This window comes from Macrobrachium rosenbergii, chromosome 18 (assembly GCF_040412425.1).
Source record: "Macrobrachium rosenbergii isolate ZJJX-2024 chromosome 18, ASM4041242v1, whole genome shotgun sequence".
Classification (NCBI taxonomy): Eukaryota; Metazoa; Arthropoda; class Malacostraca; order Decapoda; family Palaemonidae; genus Macrobrachium; species Macrobrachium rosenbergii.
The window spans coordinates 10825621-10831733 of NC_089758.1; the positions used below are offsets into that span (position 1 = coordinate 10825621).

Genomic DNA, 6113 nt, shown 5'->3' on the forward strand with positions numbered 1-6113 from the left:
TCGATTCAATGTTAAACTGAAAATGGATACATGAAAAGGATTTTGCAAATACAACAATTTCATATTCCGAGTCATATTTTTCAGTATCTTAATTAACTGAACCAAATTCTCTCAGCAGGAAGTCTCGCTTATATCTTTAACTGCGCCTTTAGGATGCTTCTTCACTACAGTGAATCATGTCATTAACACGTTGGAAAACTGTCGCAAACATATCACAAACTGGTTTAAAACAGGTCGACGACCATATGTGGCGGACGAATCTTTGCCAAATGCTGGGCAAGCACACAAAGTATTGGTTGGGACCATAAATGAGTTGTTGGCTTGTATTTAATTTGCCTGTGAAATGTGTGCAATATATTACTGATATGTGATTAAGACGCGTTTTACTGTACTATGGACTTACAATTTGGCTTCAAATGACAACTTCCCATTATCACATGTCTACCAAAAAAGAGTAATATAAAGTTGAGGAGTAACTATTGCTGTCTCTTATCATGATCTGGTTTAAGGTAACATTAATATAAATAATAAGTCTAATTTAGAAAGGATTGATTGAAAATGTGGCTATATATATGATTAAGATAAGAATATAGGTTAGGATTAAAGACAGATGTCGAAAGGGTAAAGAAGGAGTTAGTAAAATTATACGATGGTGTCATATGGACAGTAAGGAATGAATTTCAGTATACGAGGGGAAAGAGGGAGTGAAAGTATTAATTAATTAGTACGATTAAAGTATGAAAGGTTTATATAGAAAAAAAAAAAACGAGATTGAAATGCCACTGCATAACAAGAGATGATCAAGTATTGGTATACAGAAGATGAAAAAGTAGGCAAGTAATAAAAACAAAAGGGACATGGTAAGAAAGGGCTTCAAGGAAAATAAACAGTTCTGCAGGGAAGTATACTATTCCAGAATACATGATACAAATGGAAAGACTGTCTGACGCGAATGAAGTCCTTGATGGATGACGTGAATATTTGCTGAATGTGGAATATTGAAGAGTGGCAGGTCTGAATGACGCATTTGTGGAAATCAAAGTAGAGGGTGTGACGAGGGTATTAAAAGGCTGAAGAATGAAGAGATATCAAGATTTAATGGAATTACAAGTGATGTGCTGCAAGACAGGGATGATAGTTTGACAGAGTGGCTGACAAAGTTTTGTATGGTAATTCACGATGAAGGAAAGGTTCCAAGGAAGGGGTAAGGGTAATAATTGTTCCACTGTATTACTGCAAAGTTAAAAGAGACAAATGCACGAATCATAGAGGCATGACATTACTTACCTTAGTCCACTGGGGAATTTGTATGGTACGATTTTAATTGCGAAAACACCATATATATTAGAACTATCGATAAGGGAAGAACAGTGTGAGTGCACAGCCAAGGAAAAGGTGTGTGGATCAGGAAACAGTTGTCTGAGAAGTCTGAAAGTAGAAGAGACATTGAAAAGGCTTGACAGACTGAATGGAGAGGCAGTGTGGTGGTTGTTGAAGATATACGGTACAGGAGAATAGCCGCTGAAAGTGAGTGAAAGTTGTTAGATGGAAGTGAATCGAGTGCTACAATAAGTAGATTGAAGAATGATTGGTTTGCAGCAAAAGGAGGCCTGAGACAAGGATGTGTTATTTATTTATGGATGCAATGAGATAAGAGTCACAGAGAGGACAGTTAATGTGGGTGCAAAGCTGTAGGATAAGTCCTGAGTCATGAATGGAGTGCAAGATGAATGATCTGTGAAGATAATTCGGTACTGATTGAGGATAGTAAAGGCAAACTGCTGAAACTAGTGTTTACCAAAGAAGGCACTGAGAGAAAATGCGGGCGAGAGAGGGCTTATAAGTATAAAGTGAAACTAGAAACACACAGAGTACCAAATGTTAATATGGATGGTGGAAAACTAAAATGGATGATTCACAAAAATGTCTGAGAACAAATATGATGGATGATGGCAGGATGTGAGAGGCGGCGAGTCACTGAATGAGCAAAGAGAGGTAGCTGGGCGCAAGCATAATATATAGAGATTGCTGAGCCAACGCACTTTATGGAAGAGAAGTATGAATAATGAATAAGATTAAAAAAAAAAGACTGATGCTGTTCAGATGAATTGTTTTCAGAAGAATTGAAATGATAAGAAATGAAGAAATACATAGTAATGTAAAACGTTATTGGAGGTGAAAGGTTGGACAAGTGTTTAAAAAATGGTTTGGTCACGTAGAGAGAATGGATAGCGATAATCCGATGAAAGTATTCATTCAAAAACTTTATACAGTAAGAAAGGAAGACCTAAAAACCCCGGGACAGATGGTATGAAATACGTACTGAAAATAATAGCATTAAATCCAGAAAGAGCCAAGGTGGTGGCCTGATGCACTGCTGTGACGGCATATGAAGGGCTAATGTCAAAGAAGTTTATCCACTTTCAGCTTGCGCTGACATGTAAATTGATGCATATTTTGGAGAGAATTTGAATATGCCTCAAAGTGAATTCTCGAAACACCAGTGACAGAAGAGTAACACAAACGTATATACAATTGCCTTTATTTACACTTTCTGATCCAATCGGCTTTTAATCAAGGAAGGCAATTCCAATCAAGAAGTATATTTCACATTCGATTAAAACACATCATTGTGAAAAGGAATAAAAGTTGAAATGAAAACAAAAGAACAAGACATAAGCAAACTGGAAGAGTGAAAACACAGCGCAGCAAAAGCGAAATATGATTTCTCACAATGAAGTACAGTACAGTTTAATTATATTCTTAGGGCCATTCCCATTTTTCCATTTTGCTTTGTTATTTCTTTAATTTGCTTCGCTTACTCTTTGCCTTACTTTTAGGGTTTTGATTTTAAAATTCATTTCTTTAAAGTAATTGTGTTCTAGTTATAAGCAAACTGTGTTTTACCCATGTGACTTGTTTTAAAACAAAACTAAGTTCCTGTCATATAACTGTAAGTATATGGTGACTATACCTATAACTTCCAGTTAGTTAATGATTACCATAAGTTATAATTAACTTATAAATATATTTGGAGCAGGATTTCGCGTTTCACTTGAATTTCAAAGGATTACTTGAACGACAAAAAATACTAAAATGCTCTGCCGGACTTGGTTTTCTTCCTTTGCACTTAATCATTTCTCTCAGCCTACACTCTAAACCAGACTTTTAATGAATGAATAATCTTTTGTAGCTATACCATAAGAGGTTTGACTGCATTCAGTAGAATTACTTGAATTAAAATAAAGGTATTTTAAATTCAAAACAAATTCGAATAAAAGCATTCAAATTAAAAACGATGAAATAAAACTATAATGTTAACTTACCGAAATTTATAATTACTAAACAAAACTGGAAAGTACATTTTGGTGATTTTAGAAATTAGACAATGCAAATCAGGAAACCGATCTTCGTTTTTTTTTCATATTTTCATTGTTTTAACTTTATTAACATGATTTTGACAATACTGCGAAAACGTTTTCGGAATCAATAAAAACCTTAACCTATCAACCCCAAAAGTTGGCATTTTATTTATTTCCAGAATGTGAGAGAGAGAGAGAGAGAGAGAGAGAGAGAGAGAGAGAGAGAGAGAGAGAGAGAGAGAGACCATCAGGCCAATTCAAGAAACTGCGGAAGGTAAAAAAGACACTGAAATCTGGATTAACCGACTGACAACAGGGTGCTTTAAAGAAATCCAGAGTACTGGCTTCCAACAAAAGGAAGCATTAATATCGCCAAGATCAGGTTGAAGCCCATTTCCATTCCTTGAGCTGCCGAGCACAGAACTTAATACCGAAACTTTCCAGAGCTGTGGAATAATCCTTCTCTCAACTTACGGAAGTTAGTATAATGACACCTCCTCTCCTTAGACATGATGCAGTTTGCCTTTATTAGTATGAAAAAATTTTCCCTTCCGTATAAAGAAACTTTTTCTTTTGTAGAATGAAAATTTTCCCCCCTGGCCGACAGAGTGTCCTTCGTTATGAAGAAACCTTCCTTTTGATACAACGGAACTTCACCTTACGTATAGTGAGAAACCTCTTCGGCGTAATGCATGCTTTCCTTATCGGGATGATGTAATTTCCCCTTCACTTCACTCAGCTCCCTCCCGAACTAAGCCACATCCTTTTGCATCCCTTCCTTCTTTTCTTGTGTTCATAGGCTAAATAAGCTAAATAAGGACATCAGATTACCTCTCCTATAGGTTTACGTGTTTTAAGGATATGACTTATATTCGAAAGCGGAGGAACAATGTCGATTTCTGAATATGGACACTTTAAATACCAGTTTATAATGATCTCTCCTCGCTGCAATTTAACTTCCTGTATTATTCCCCAACATTTGGAAAATTTTCAATCCGCTCCGGCCTCATCACGGATAATGACGTTCGTCTAATTGTTCCCCATTGATGGTGTATCATCATAATACCATATCATTCCCTAACATTAATGCCTTTGGATCGAGCATCACTAATGGTTTCCCTTATACCCTTCGGCTAAATCCGTTTATTTACGATCTTCACCGCTGACATGATCATGGTTATCGTCAATGATTATTAACTGCTGTGGGTACAATATGTACTCAAATAAATCTTTACTGTGTTCATCATTGCAATTACCAACCTCCGCTAAGGATGTTAAAGCTTAATTGTATTTCAGCGTCGGTCTGTTATCGTAATAATATTAATAGCTCGTCAAGGACCCTTATGAAACTTGGGTGACTCTGTGATAATGAATAAAAAAATAAAGGAACCAGTTATAGTTAATGTCAAGAGATTCTTCTGGAAGTAAGATCCAAGATGAAGTTGAATTTGGAGCAGATATTTATAATCTAAAACAATGTGCCCCCAAAACAAAAGAAATGACAACGAACATTGCTACACAAAAAAAGGCTGAAATAATATTACTTTTTAGGAGGGTTGACGACTAACAGATCCCCTTGCTAAAACTACTACTGCTAATGGTGTTCACTCGCAAAGTTTACAATTTGTTCTATTTGGAGGCCAGTGTGAGCACTCAAATATACACATATTTGCACATGATGACCTTCATTTACATTTGCCGAGCTGGCAAATTGAACTCATCCAAAACTTTCCAGGCACTTGAACAGCAAAGCTGCTGCTATTCTGTTATTTTTCTCGTCTATATTGCACCCAGAAAATCAACCTTAATGTTCGTTCACTCCGCATACCCGTTTCCATCACCTTATCTTGTAAGCACTTTCGCGCTTCCTTGATTTTAAAACCTTTCCTGTCAACCTCTCTTCCTCACCATCTACCCAGCACTGTCTCGATCTTTCTCCCCTACTTCTTCCTAACACTTCCGAATTATACACTCATCACAAAGATAATATCCTCAATTCTTTCTATATGACCAGACCATTCCTAGGTATTCTAATCCATCCTTTACCCCTTTGTTAATTTTTCCCCATTTTTGCATAACTTCATATTAAACATCTTTTCAATGATCCACAATTCACATGTATGTAGCAAACAGTTGGTTTCAAGCGCCTCATCTCTTTTGTTCATCTACATTCAACATCCACATTTCACTTTTATTTGGCAGAGTTAGGTCAAAAACCCCTTCATAAACTCTCTCAACTTGGCTTCCTTCACACTCGAAGTCTCTTCCCAAGATTTTGCACACACCCTGCTGCCTTTATTGATTTACTGATTCACCAATCCTCTGACTCCCACTTCTTTTATCATACTACCATCCATTGCTCCAAAATACCTATGTAAATCAACTGCTTTGAATTCCCACCATCAATATTAACATTTATTGCTCATAACCTTACTCGTACTCACATTTACTCTCAACCTTTTCCCCATAACAAATCTCACCTCTAACCAGTTTTAGCATCTCCCCTTAACTATCCCTAATCCATACTGTACCATCTACGTTCATCAACCATTCCCCACTCCGTCCATGATCCATTTTCTTATCACATAGCTTTGTAACTCCACCTAATTTCCTTTTTTTTTTTTTTTCTTACTCTTATATCATCCCATCCAAAAGATATTTAACAGCCAACAGACCTAATCCACCCTTATCTAAGACCTTCTTTTACAACAACTCAGCCACTTTCCCATAAATATTGCAACACATGCTTTG

General features: G+C 36.4%; 1 protein-coding gene across 1 annotated transcript in view; it reads right to left on the bottom strand.

The window, feature by feature from the left end:
* The window catches only part of LOC136847942 (hornerin-like), a 50957-nt gene that overhangs the window by 23251 nt on the left and 21593 nt on the right, over positions 1 to 6113 (bottom strand). The gene's annotated exons all lie outside the window — the stretch shown is intronic.